The sequence below is a fragment of the Octopus bimaculoides genome, chromosome 13 (genome assembly GCF_001194135.2).
Source record: "Octopus bimaculoides isolate UCB-OBI-ISO-001 chromosome 13, ASM119413v2, whole genome shotgun sequence".
NCBI lineage: Eukaryota > Metazoa > Mollusca > Cephalopoda > Octopoda > Octopodidae > Octopus > Octopus bimaculoides.
Window position 1 is genome coordinate 49,264,452 of NC_068993.1, and position 15,577 is coordinate 49,280,028.

Sequence of the window (15,577 nt, forward strand, 5' to 3'; positions counted from 1 at the left end):
CATCATCATCATCATCATCGTTTAACGTCCGTTTTCCATGCTAGCATGGGTTGGACGATTTGACTGAGGACTGGTGAAACCGGATGGCAACACCAGGCTCCAATCTAATTTGGCAGAGTTTCTACAGCTGGATGCCCTTCCTAATATATGTGTGTGTGTGTGTGTATATATATATATATATATATAATGAATAGTTTGGGATAAAGCATTCAGGAGGGTACTGTGCAAGCAATCAGTTATAATTTGGGTTATGGCTAACCACTTTGAGTTGTAAGGAGTACCTAGGATTACTCAAAGTAAGCACTTTCACTGTATTTCATCTGATGAGTAAATCCAGGGTTCATTTTGCTAAATTATAAGATTTTATCAAGTGTATATCCAAGACAATTGCATTGAATACAGAGATTAGTACATCTGCCTATTTTATCTTTACATTCAATTATACGGCATATTTTCTTTAAATTTCTCTAACGCGTTTCTGCTGCAGAGACAACTAGTAATTGGATTTGCACCAGTTGAAAGTAACTCAATGCAACTGCTAGTTGTCTATACAGCAGAAAATGCATTGGACAAATTTAAACTGATTGACTGTAGAAATAAAAAAAAATATGCAGATGTACTAATTTCCATATTCATTGTAATTGTCTTATATATATGTATGTATGTATGTATGTATGCATACATGAATAATGAAAGATGAGTGACAGAAAGAGAAGAGGGTATCAATGAAGGATTGGTAGGCAGCAGGTAAGACTTATCAGCATCACTCTGTCACTCATCTCTCTATTATTCATCCTCACTCCACTCTCTGCTTTCATTCACTTTACTATACTTTTCTTGTGACTAGAGTTTTCATTAGTCCTGCCCATCCTTCTCAGCTCTCTAGCAATAACCTTCTCTTCTGTTTGCTGTACCATACTATTGTGGCAATGAGAGATGGTATTGGACCTTTACTCATATTCATTACACTCCTCCTACCATGCTTATCACTCTACCTCTTTTACTATTCTTTATAGTTGTGCTAGGCCAGACATACACAGCAAAAATTTATAAAGTTTGGGTGACACGCTTGCATGTAGATACAAATCTTGATACACCACTGCATACACACACAGGCATATGCATGCATAGGCACATGCACACACATACACATGCACAAGCATGCTACACACATAAATGTAGACATTCTGTATATACTTGAACATAGTAGATATGCTGAACACATTGTGTTCTCAGTGTGTGAATCTGTGTGTATATATATATATATATATACATATATATATATACACACATATATATATATACACACACACACACACACATCGGCATGCAGTGTGATAAAGATAATCTGTATATACAACACACATACATATCTTCAGTGTAAACACATTTGTACATTTACACACGTTATATAAGGAATTAGATACACCAACTCACATATAAATCTGTGAACACATTACATTCACATAAACACTTTACAATGGAGATAAAACCTAGTAGAGCAAGAACAAATGAAATTGTAAATGATTGTTTAAGACACTAGAGTCTTTGAAAAAGTACGCTCCTTTTACTTTCGCAAGAACTGATATTTGATCTTTGAATTCAACAAGGTTCTTTATTAAAAACATTTCTTGTTCTTTCTTCCTCTAACCTCCAAGATACTGGCTTTTAGGAAAGCATTATCTCATTTTTTTCCTGCTAAAATATCTAAACATCTATTGAGGTTTCTTTAAAACATTCTATTTCAAAATCTTTTCCTACTTTTATTGAAGCTTGTATTTCTATGTGTGCCTGTGCACACAAATACATATGTGTTTATAATATATATATAAATATAAATGTATATATATATATATATATATATATGCTTCTCTCAGTACACATACTTATGCATTTATGCAATTTATGAACATGCATAGTTGTATACACACACATTCATATGCACTTGATAAGTATTGCATTCACATGCATTTGTCCATGAACACCTCTGCATGTATACATTCAGTTGCATATTTGTTGTGTAGAAAGTCACATGCCTTCATAAATACATCTGCTTATACATATTTACAAAATATGAATTTGTGTGCATGTATACACACACACACACACACACACACACACACACACACACACACACACACATTCTAACATAATAATTACTTTATGTGTATATTTTTAATTGACCATTAAATATTACTATCATTATTATTATTATTATTAATCATTATTTTTCTTGTTCTGGTAGTTTTTACCTGTTTTATGTGACTTATCAAGAAAGAAAAAACTTGTATATTTGATCTGAAATAGAGATTTTTTTTCCCCCCTTGAAACTCATGTGATAAGAAATATTGTGTGAATGTTGGAATAAACAACACCTGCTGCTCTAAAACACTTTTCTCATACTGCAAACCTGATTTGAAAAGTAAATCATCTTTTGCAGAGATTCTGGTTTGAAAATTTGTCATTTGGACAGATTCTCTTTCAAACACTTTGTCGATTCAGCTCTTGTGCATGGCAACACATACTCATTGGCAGGCACCTGTTGATTCTCACAAAAATGGATAGATGTGTGTGCATTTCAGTAAATGTACACTTGTTTCAGTAAATGTACACATGTGTGTGTGCGCAAGGCTATTATGTATGTTGCAACCTGTGTAAGATATAGAGTAGAAATTTCAAATGTGGAACCGAAGCCTAGAATTGAGAAACCTCAAAGCAAATGGGGCAAATACAATGTTTTTAGTTATGCAGCAAAGCAGCCAAGATTTCAGTATTGTCATCTGGGAAGTAGTCATCCTTGTTATGCAGAAATGGAGTAGGTGGGAATTGCATAGAGGGTACCCAGGTTGCCGAGGAAGAAATAGCTTAAATGTAGCAGATGCACAGGAACAGACATGGAGAAAATTCTGTTTAATACACAGAGATAACCAATTTAGAAATAGATAGTGTTCTGAAAGCATAGTCGCCAGAATAGAAACTAGATGGGAGAAATTTAGGTATCCGTCACCACTATTGTCAATAAGAAGATCCTATCAACGAAGAGGAGACAGTATGATGCTTGTATACAAAGTCACAGTATGATGCCTGCATACAAAAGTCTGATTTTACTTGGGAGGAAAACATGGATAGCAAATGTAAGGAGATGTGTGGAAGCTAGAAAAAAATGAAGTGAGCCTGCTCTGCTGGATATGTAATATTGTGTATGAATGATTGTGCAAAAATGAGTTGAAAGGGAACCCGGTAGTAGAGGAGTCAGATGTAGGTTTGCAAAACAGAAGACTGGTAAGGACTTGATGTGGATGAAGATGAATTATCCATTTGCTCCTATCACCTCTTCCATTCCAAAGTGATCTCCGTCACATTCCATTTCTTTCCTGCTGAGAGCACAGGCTAGCACACATGAACAATAAAATCTACCAAATTCCTGGACATCATGTAGCAGTAAACTCTTGCTAATTTAAACTCTTCCACCGATGGTATTAAAGGCAAATGGAAACTTACTCTAACACTTATAAGTCTTGACTCTTGTAAAGCTTGGCAGGAGACCAAATCACCATTTCAAGTATCCTGTATTCCTGTACACTATAGTTAGATAGTTGATTATCCTATACTAGGTTTATTTGATAATTTTAAAGATGTTGATTTTCTCCTTTTGGGTTTCCTCACAAATGCTGTCACCAGTCTAACCTGATGTGGGTGCCAGTTGAGTTGTTGATGGTTCAGTTTTATTGCCTATTGTTACCTGTAGCACTCAAAGTGACCTAAAATACACACGTAGTAAATGGCGTGTGTGTGAATGATGCTTATTGCAGCTTTTCTTTTACTTTCCTTTACAATATCTATGACAATTTCACTTTATTTGCAACAACTCCCATATACTCTACATTTACATAATCATAAAACTTTCACATATTTCAATTTCACATATTTCAATTTGTTTTAAATTTCCACACAAGCATCATTTATTTGTTTTTCAATTAGGACTTTAAACTTGAGAATGACTGACGAGCTTGATGACATATTCAAAGTTTAAGAATTGATCTTATGATGAGATTGTGAATAAGTGTGTTACCTTCAAATTACAGCTATCTAAACATAATGAATCTTTCAAGAAGAGATTAGTTATTTCTTTATATATTTGAACAATACTTGGCTGTTGATATTGCTTTAGATTGCTTCTTACATTATAAACAAATTAATTTTAAGTGATTATCAGTGTTTGATAGTTGGCAGCAAACCAGCTGTGCCAACTTGTGATGCATAGGCACAGCTATTTGGTTATGAAGACTATTGCAATCATTTTGTTTCTAGATGCGTTTCTCCTGCATGACACTTTGAGTAAATATCTTCTACTATAGCCTAATGTTGATCAATATCACGTGAGTGGAGTTTAGTAGACAGAAACTGTAGAGCACCATCAATGTTGACACTAAGAAAAGTAGTAGGTAAATCGGGAGAGATGATTAAGATGTTGGAGCTGAGGTGTGGTGAGGTAGGATGTCTTACAAAAGATGGTAAGCATGTGAAGACTGGGAAAGTGCGGAAAATCAAAGAACAATTGCAGGTTGTTAAGAGAGAAACTAGTCATCAAATATACTTAGAAAGAAGAGAAGCAGAAAGTAAGAGATTTGTCAATGCTATTCAACAAGATCAGCGGTGTAAGGTCTTTCAGATTACAAGGCATTCTGTCTGTGCAAAGCAAGATACCACTGGGGGAAAGTGTGCATAGAATGACATTGGTACATGTGCCATCACTGATGCTGAGAAGAAAGAAACATGAAAATGTTACTCAATGGGAAATGTGTTGGAGAGGGAGGGACAAACTATTGAATTTGACTACATGGTCAAAAGCATAGGCAGTGAAAGTGGCTGGAATGCGACTATTATATTTGTTTTATTTTTTATATGCCATATTATTTTGTATACAGAAAATTCTGGAGTTACACATATATGTATTTATGTATAAAAGGCAGGTATGTCTGTGTAGTAAGAGGTTTACTTCTTGCCAACCACATGATTCTGGGTTCAATCCCATTCTGTGGCACTTTGGGCAAGTGTCTTGTGCTGTAGTCCCAGGTCAACCAAAGCCTTGTGGATTTGGTAGACAGAAACTGAAAGAAGCCCATTGTCAATTATATACACAACCCTCACCATATATATATATAGGGGAGGTGGTGTTACTGTCTTCTTTCTTTGACATTGCGTGATTGTTGTAAACAAATGTATCCATCATGCAAGTAGTCTTCTCTGTTACCTTACTCAGAAAGTAGTGAGAGTTGCCAACATGAAGGGCATTTGGCAATAGAAGCTCCACCTTAACAGAATTTCATGCAAGCATGGAAAAGTAGACATATAAATTATACATATATATATATATATATATATATATATATACACACATACACACACACATATACTTATATATATATATATATATATATATATATATATATATATATATATATATCTTATCTTCAGTAACTTCATTTCAATATAATTTTGTACACTCTGTAGGCAAAGCTGTAATTGGCAACCTTGGCTAGGAATGATTACTGATGTAGTACATCTAACTTGATTAAATTTTCCCAATTGCAAGCTTGTTGATAAAGTCTTATCCCCTTTATCACAGAAAAAAAATAATAATAATAAACAACAACACAATATTCAGAATTAAATTGCAATATCACTGTAGCTATTTGATAACAAGATGAAAATATTTATTGCCAATATTTAACTAGATTTAAGTCTGTTTATCTGCAAAAATGTTTTATGGTAATTGGAAGTTAAAAAATATCAGCTAATATAATTATTGGTTTAATGGTTGTTTTTCCATATATCAGATGAATTTGTAGGACAGTTTCTTTTCATCTTTCTTGCAGGCTAAATTTTATCAGTTGGTTTCAATTCTTCTTTTACTAAGAGAGTTGCACTAGTTGAGTAGTTATTGTATAAACTCCTGTCTTTCCTGATTGTGTTGTGTATATCATACTGGAGTTACGCAAGAAAGGCAATTTACTTATCTGAACTCCATGTTTGTTTGCGAAATTCTTTGTTTTCTTATTTAACCTGGTAGTCTGCTATTTTTAAAGTGCAGGTTTTTTTTTCTTATTTGTTTATGGTAAAAGATTCTCTATTTTTATCTGAATTTAGGATCAACATTTTTAGAAAAAGCTACTTATAGACTTGTAACCAAACTAGAGGGATATTTTGTATATTTAAAGCTTCACAATTTAGAGCTAAGCTAACTAACTCCATAACTTATTGAATAATGTTTCTTTTTACTTAAGAGTTTTTAAATTCACAGATGAATACTATCTGAGATTTTGCAAAGAAATATGGTCACTGCTAAAAATAGTAGCTAAATCTCACTTCCCTCATTCTACTATCTTAAAAAGGGCTGACACAGGATCTGATTCCTGATAATATAGCCTAAAGGGAAAAAAAGAATTGGATGGACATGACTAGAATGCCCTTGATTGTATGTTTTCGCTCAGACCAATCTGAGGCACAGCAGCAAGATGAGCTTTGAGCTTAGTTCATTAACGTATGTTCATAAAGTTTACAAGATCATTTTCACCTGTAGCACTGAATTGTCTTATACCTGAAGTTGAATGATAATTATATTAATCAAAGCGTGTGTGTGTGTGTGTGTGTTCAAAAGTCTGTTTTCACCTATTTTATACCATCTTTGACTTCCACTTCTTGAGACATTTCTTTTTCAATCCTTAAATTATACCTGACTGTCATCCTCTTGTCTAATGATGTCATTTTTGCCTCCTCAAGTTTACCAGTCAGCCTGGTGCCTACTATTCAAAGATGGCAGCTACTATTTAAGCCTGTAATTTAAGCTTTTTTACCTTGAGTATTATAAGTCTCTGAAAAATGTGTTTCATGCTTCTCACAAACTATAACTAATTAAAAAAAAAAAAAAAAAGACAAAAGAAACACCTAAAGATATTGTTGTAATTATAGTAATAGTAGCAGTATTACCAGTATCAGCAATAAATTGCATGCTAGTAATGTCATAAGACACTTCTTTGATGTAGCAATCCCTAAAGAATATTGCTATGTGGCTGGAGTCTTCCTGTCTAAAAATTATTAACTAATATCAACTTTGTTTACATGTTCAGCTCCATTACTTCATTTAATAACTTAGAATTTCTTGTAAATTTTTCAGCAGACTGTAGAAATAATTTCCACAAATTATGGTATTAGATTTGATTCCATAAGATAGAAATAAAATGATATATAAAAAAAAAACATGCGAAAGTTATGTTCATAATGCTTTGTTCAAGTTTTCTTTAAAATATTAATGTGATCTTTAAGATTTCATTGTTTGTTGCTTGTTTCACAAAGATATGTTTGTACTTGTTAAACATGCACTCAGGTGTGCATTCATTTCTCTCTGTGTTTCTCTCTCCCCCCCCTCTCTCTCTCTGTCTTTATATCTCTCTATCTCTCTCACTCTCTCCTGTCTCTGTTTTTGTCTCTTCCTCACTCTCCCTTCCCTATCTCTTTTTCAGTAAACTGACTCCTTGTTCATGAATAAGATCCCGTTACACAGTATGAGAAATAAATAGCAACTTCCGATGACATTTCTATAGAGATCTTAATAAATACCAAGAGGTTATCTGTGTCAATCTCTTATATGAAAAGATTCAGTGTTTCTCTTTAGATTTCTTCTAGCTTTAACTGCAGATATAAGAACACCTCTCCTATCTTCACCTAACAACAAATGTAAAACCACTACCAGGTATTCTAAGAAATTAAATACTTAATGCTGCCCAGGAAGTTCTTCAAATCAAGAACTAATCAGCAGCTGCAATAGGTTCTGTCCAAAAGATTTTCCTTTTAAATATTGAAAACTTTATTTGACAGAACCTGTTATTTTTGACTAAGAAGAAGGTAGTGCATTGGCAGAATTGGTGGAGCACCAGAGTGGTGTATTGGTAAAATTGGTAGAGCGCTAGGATGGTGACATGACAAAATTGGTAGAGCATCAGGATGGAAATTGACAGAAGTAGCAATGAATTATCATCATCATCATCATCATCATTTAATAGGTCAGATGAAGTTTATTGAGACACATTCTCTACAGCCAGATGCCTTTCCTGCCACCAACCTGCACCTGTTTCCAGATAAGGTAATATGGCCAGAAATATTTTACAGAGAAGACTGGAATTGAACATATTTTGTAATACAAGTTTACAACCAAGACAAGGGTCTGCACAAACGTACACATATGGCCTTCTTTCAGTTTTCTTCTACCAAATCCCCTCACAAGGCTTTGGTCAGCCTGGGGCTTATACTTGAAAACATTTGCTCAAAGTATCATGCAGTGGGACTGAACTCAAGACCATGTGGTTGGGAACCAAGCTTCTGAACCACATAGTCACATCTGCACCTCTAAGGTATAACACTCTGCTGTTTGTGTTTAAATCCTCTTGAGGTTAATTTTTGTCTTTCATTCTCTTAGAGTTGATAAAAATAATTACCAGTCTTATACTAGATAAACATAATCAAATACTCTTCTACCTAAATGTTAAGGGGATTGTGTCTATGTTAGAAATTATTTGTGTAGTAGGGACAACTGATTTGAAGGAAAATGAACTGTCTTAATAGTGATGATGTTTAATGTCATTGTCTTAGAACACTGAGATTGAATAATATACTTAATAGGGTGGATTGTTGTCTACCAGCCATCTGTCTCATGCTGTGTGAATCAGAAGTAGGACTCAGATCCATTGGCAGAGCTGATAAGTTAGTCGGGTTCAAAACTTGATAACTGATATTAGTCACAGTGTGTGAAAGAGAGAGAGAGAGAGAAAGAATTTAGACACAGCTAAATCATAGGTGATATATAAAACTCCTATATAATGTCTTGATTTGCCAAAGCTAGATACTGTAAATGTTGTTAGGAGTATTTTTCTTTCTTTTTTTCTGTCCTAAAGTAGTGAGGCTGTAAGGCTGCATATTAAAGTAAGTCCAAATTGGAAAGCACAAAATGGAAATATTAGTTTCAAAGTACAACTTGTAATTTGATTTCTCATAACTATTTGATTCTTAGTTATTCCAGACAGTTTACCCTCTCTTGAATAAATAAATTTAAAATATTTTCTTTTTTAATATCCTTCCAGGAGTATTGAGAGAGGAAGTGGTATCAACAGGTTGGGAATATATTTTATAAATGACCATATCAATCATTTTTGTTAATGTTTTTTAAAATATTTCAAGGAGTTATTAGCAATTGATGCTATATATTTCATTCCTAATCTATTCCAGTATTAGTTTAATGTAATTTATAATTTATTATTATTATTATTATTATTAAGGTGGTGAGCTGGTGTATTCATTAAAACATAGGACAAAAGCACTTAGTGGCATTTCTTTCAACTCCTTACGTTTTGAGCTCAAGTTTTGTCAAAGTCAACTTTGCCTTTCATCCTTTCGGGGTTGATGAAATAAAATACCAGTCAGTTAGTGGGTTGATGTAATTGACTACTCCCTCCCCTAAAACTGCTGGCTTTGTGCCAAAATTTGAAACCATTATTATTATTATTATTATTATTATTATCATCGTGGCCATTGCCAGTACCGAGTGACTGGCCCTCGTGCCGGTGGCACATAAAAGCACCCACTACACTCTCGGAGTGGTTAGCGTTAGGAACGGCATCCAGCTGTAGAAACTCTGCCAGATCAGATTGGAGCCTGGTGCAGCCTTCTGGCTTGCCAGTTCTCAGTCAAATCGTCCAACCCATGCTAGCATGGAAAGCGGACGTTAACCGACGATGATGATGATCATCATCATCATCAAAAAAGAATTGGGTTGGTAGAGTTGTTGGATTATCGGTAAAATGCTTAGCAGCGTGTCTTCTGATTCTTTACATTCTGAGCTCAAATCAACTGAAGTCAACTTTACCTTTCATTTTTTGGGGGTGGAGAAAATAGAATGTCAATCAATTACTAGGATCGATGCAATTGGTTTGCATCCTTGCTTTCAAAATTGCGGGCCTTGTGCCAAAACTTGAAACAAACACACACTCCCACATATACGCGCACACATTCTTTGTTTGACCTGTACTGTCCATAATGTTTTTTTTAATGTAAACTCTTTGTGGTCAATAAAGAAATCACAGGTCTTGTGCCTTTTGTAGCAAGTATTATTATTATTACTATTATTATTATTACTATTATTATTATTATTATTATTAAGGATGATAGAGTACTGTGATAATTAGCCTGTTCAACAGTGTGGTCTTCATGTCCTTTTACTTAGTGAGATCAAATCCCACTAAAATTAACTTTGACTTTCATTCTTCTGTAGTTAAGATAAGAAACAGTCAAAACTAGGTTAATATTATTGGCTGTTCCCTCTAAAACTTCTAGCCCTCTACATGAAAAATTGTTATCATCATCATCGCCATGATCATTTTTACTATTATTATTATTATTATTAAGGTATCAGGCTGGCAGAAATGTTAGCTTGCCAGACAAAATGCTCAGCAGCATTTCATCCGTCTTTATGTTTTGAGTTCAAATCCTTGAGAGGTTGACTTTGCTTTTCATCCTTTTGGGGGTGGGGGAGGTTTCGATGAATTAAGTACCAGTTAAATACTGGTGTTGATGCAATCAACTAGTCCCCTCCCACAAAATTTCAGGCCTTGTGCCCATAGTAGAAAAAATAATTAGTAGTAGTAGAAGTAAAGTGGCGAGCTGGCAGAATGGTTAGCACGTTGGGCGAAATGCTTAGCAGTATTTTGTCTGCCACTACGTTCTGAGTTCAAATTCTGCCAGGGTCAACTTTGCCTTTCATCCTTTTGGGGGCCGATAAATTAAGTACCAGTGAAATTCTGGGGTGGAGGTAATTGACTAGTCCTCTCCCGCAAAACTTCAGGACTATTATTATTATCATTGTTATTATTATTATTGAGTTTAAATTCTGCCGCGGTCAGCTTTACCTTTCATCCTTTCGGGGTCAACCCCAGTTAAACACTGGGGTTGATATAATCGACTAATCCCCTCCCCTAAAATTACTGCCCTTGTGGCAAAATTTGAAACCATTATTATTATTATTATTATTGTCAAGGTGGTGAGCTGGTAGAATCATTAGCATGCCAGACAAAATACTTAGTGATATTTCATCTGTCACAATGTTCTGAGTTTAAATTCAGCTGAGGTCGACTTTTCCTTTCATCCTTTCAGGGTTGATAAAAAATAAGTACCAGTTATGCACTGGGATCAATGTAATAGACTAGTACCTTCCCCCAAAAATTTCAGGCCTTGTGCCTTTAGTAAAAAGGATTATTATTATTATTAGTAGTAGTAGTAGTAGTAGTAGTAGTAGTAGTAGTTGTGGTGGTGGTGGTTGTATAACCTCGGACAAACAGCTTTATGATATTCAGTTATGTAGTCGTCCATGTATGTACACTAATTCCAATGCACATATGCACACACACACACACAGATACACAGTAATATGCCCTCTTCTACACACACACATACACATGATGTTTGTGTGTAAGTATGCATGGGGTTGGGTGAACTCTCTCACACACATTCCTAACTCACCATGAATCATAAAAGTTAGGGGAAATCTTACTGCAGTTCTTTTCAAATGTCAAGTGATTCTCCTGAGTTCTGTATCAGTCTTCTACCTTACATACAGTAAATAACCCCTGCTAACCTCATAGCTATACACCATAATTATGTACATAATTATATATACATACACATACATGTACCCACACACACATGCATATGCAGTCAAATATTTGTATGTTAGTTGGGTCAGCACTCTTGCCTTTTCAGATTTCATTTTTATCCCTTTAGCTCTGTGTCAACCAAAATAGTGTGGAGTTGTAGTAGTAGTAGTAGTAGTAGTATACACACACACACACACACACACACACACACACACACACACACACACACACGCATGCGCGTGGTGTGTATATACTTATCTGTTGTTCTGGTTTGCTTTCCTTTAAGTACATTACAACATGTGCTTAATAACCCATTGCAACTCTGTATACTTTGGTATTGGTACATATATGCTCAGCTGCACAACTTACTTTTTATCTACCTCTCCCCTTCACTCTCTCTCTCTCTCTCGCTCTTATATTTTGCTAGAGCTTCTTTGTTCTTTCAGAGGAACCGTTTTGGTATAAAATTGTTATTCTGACTCCTTTATGGGAGTGCGTAAGTTCTGTTTTGAAAACAGTGATAATAGAATGTCTTCTGAATAGTAGAGAGTAGAGGTTACATCAAGTATAGTAGCTCTTTATATCTGAACCAACCCAATTTAAGTAACATTATTCTATTTGAGCCGAACATGAAATACATCAAACTAGGAACTTTATCTTGGTAATATATTTTCTATTGTCCTTAGTGCAAATTGTCATTTTCCTCCTCCCCCTCCTCTTCATTATTATTGCTGTCGTTGTTATTGGTATTATTATATTGGTTGTTTGCTTCTTAGCTTCTTAATAATTTCATTAAGGTCATTTGTTGTTTTATGACATTGGACACCACATCACTAACAGCTAGCTGACAGTTGGAGTAAAGTGAGATCTTCACTTCCAGCTGGCATCGAACCTGTTTCCTCTGCTCTGCACCATACTTTATTAAATTATGTTGACATCCTTATCATCCTTTTGGGGACACTTTTCAGCTCCTAATCCCTTCCCCAACATTAGTTTTCAAATACAGGCTTCTTCTAATAATATTCTGATGCCAATAATGTATAGAGTTGTAATCTAATATCACTTAGGTGATGACAGAGTCTACTGACTAATCAATTATTGTGGGTGTGTATGTTGTATGGTCAATGTGTCTGCATATGTCAGTGTATGTATGTATGCATGTATTACAAATATTTGTATGCCTTTGTGTGCACTTCTTGGGTTTTATATCATTCCTTTTCATATTTCAGGTTACATAATTTTTTTTTCCTTCTTGCTTCTTATCCCTTTGAGTCTATTTAAGTTATATAAGATTTTGACTGTATGTGATTTCTCTTTTTAGAGGTCCTTTTTAATCTTTCAGCTCCACAGCTGCTGGCAGCACATGTTCTGTCTTCATTTTCACATAACTGTTTCAACTATAAATCCTGTTGTCAGAGAGTTAAAGTGAATTAAGAGGCTTCCACTACATATGAAAGAAAAGGAATTTTGACATATGCTTCAATCTTTCTTCAAATGTTACTTTTATTGTACAGCCCACACTCTGCTCTTCTTGAGAGGATCTAAATAATTCCCTTTAGAAAAATCACTCCTGCTGCCTGCTCTTCTGGTCCTATCTTGCAAGATATAAGATATAAATGAAGAATAAGTGCATTGGACATTATCACTCTTAAAAATTTTATGGATGGTATTGATGATTACCAGCTCAGTAAAGAAAAGGCTTTTCCAATAATTCCACCTTGTCACTCTTTCTTATTCACACACACTGTCTCTCTCTCTCTCTCTCTCTCTCTCTCTCTCTCTCTCTCTCTCTCTCTCTCTCTCTCTCTCTCTCTCTCTCTCTCTCTCTCTCCACACACACACACACGCTTATACACACACAGACTCATACACGTATATACAGATGAAGGAACAAACAAAAGAAAGTAGCTCTCGATACGTGTATTTGAAGTTGTATTTCATAACAAATTGAATCAGCTCCCTGTAACTCAGTTTTGTAAATGTAAATGTGTGTCTATATCTGACTTACAGAATCTCTACAAAATTCTAACGTAGGCTTGAGTCAACTTGTTTTATGTGTGTGCGTGCGTGTGTGTGTGCGTGTGTGTGTGTGTGTGTGTGTGTGTGTGTGTGTTGCTCTCCTAGTTAGATCATGGATCACAACTTACTTGTATTTCATTTTTTACATATTTCTATGTCTAGACACCCTTCCTAACAACTGTATACAGTGTACTGGATGCATTTTGTCATGGTACTGGCATTAGATAGTTCCATTCACCAACCACTTTATAGGGTCTACAGGATACATTTTATTATGCTGATTCTTTCCTTTGAAAACTGCACTCCTTTTGTAAAAGCTTTCTTTTATTTATTTCTGTGTTTCATCCTCCCCAACATGATTAGCCCACTACCACCTCTATGAGCCAATGAGGAAATCCCTACATGGTGGCTCAACCTGCTAGAAATAGAAACCAAATTACCAGATTTCTCTCCTCTTGTAAAAAGTGGGACACATTAGACATTATAGTCCTAGAAATACCCATAGTTAGGATGCTCGCACCTGGAACACTTTGATCACGCATCTGTTCAATCTGCACTGATCTAAGACCAAGCAACACTCACAGACATTACCATTTAACAATAAAGTGAAAATCCAAACAGAGTCCTTTTAAAACCAGTTAAATTTTTGTCACTTGCTAAATTTCATTCTCACTGCTCTCACCATCTCTTTCCACTTACCTTCTACTTACCTATTTCCCCACTTCTTTCTCCTCATTTTCTCCACTGCTTTTTGATCTATACCTGTACTTTCTATCGCTTCCTCTTACCTAATAAGTTTGTCCTTCTTTCCTCCTTCACATTTTCATTTATTTTTCTTTCCACTGTCTTCTCCCAGTTTCTTCTTTGTTTCTCTTTTTTTATTTCCTTCACCTTTTCTCTTTCTTCTTTTCCTTGACTTCATATTTTTTTTTATTTATCTTCCCTTTACTTTTTTCCTTTTTCTTTATCTTAGTCTTCATATATTTTTTCTCACACAGTTTTTCTTTTTTATTTCTTTTGTCAATGTTTCTCTCTTGTTTTTGTCCCTTCCTTCATATTTCTCTCCAGTTTGTCTTGACTTCACTAACTGTACATCTCATTGTTTACAGATGTCATTTTTCTTATTCTAAATACAATTACTTGTTGTATAGACTATATTGTTGGGGAGAGGAATATCTGTGCTGGTGTCCATAATAATAGCTTCTCTATTTCACTTGGTTGTAGTAGTCACAATGTAACTGTTGTCATGGTGATATATTATTGACTCTGTTGTAACAAAATGAACCTCTAGATAATTAATCATACCGTTTCTTATTCAATATCTTTTTCTTGATAATATGATATGGCATGGTTCACTTGTTTGGCTGCTGGTTTCTACAAGAAAACATACAAGTTCAGATTTTCTCTTAGCTGTTCAGAAGGAAGAAAACCAAGTTTCTTTGGTACTTTTATAATTTATTGTCATTTTCTTCCCCATTTTTGGATCTTGATGTGTCTTAGTCAATAAACTATTTGGATAGTTTTATATTTGTAAGTAAGAGAGTAGGTTCAGTTCTACTCTGTTGTTTGAGATTGAATTCCTGTTTTGTATCTGATGTTTAGAATTTCACATATATATATATGTATGTATATATATTGCACAATAAAAGAAAAAAATATTGGCAGTTTTGTCTGTTTTCTGTGTATTCCTAGACAATAAAGCACCATGACAAGTCACAAGAACTTGTGATACCCATCCAATATATACCGGCATGGAAAATAGATCCCAAAAGATATTACACACACACACACACACACACATATATATGTGTGCATATATATATATATATATATATTTGTGTGCATATATATATATA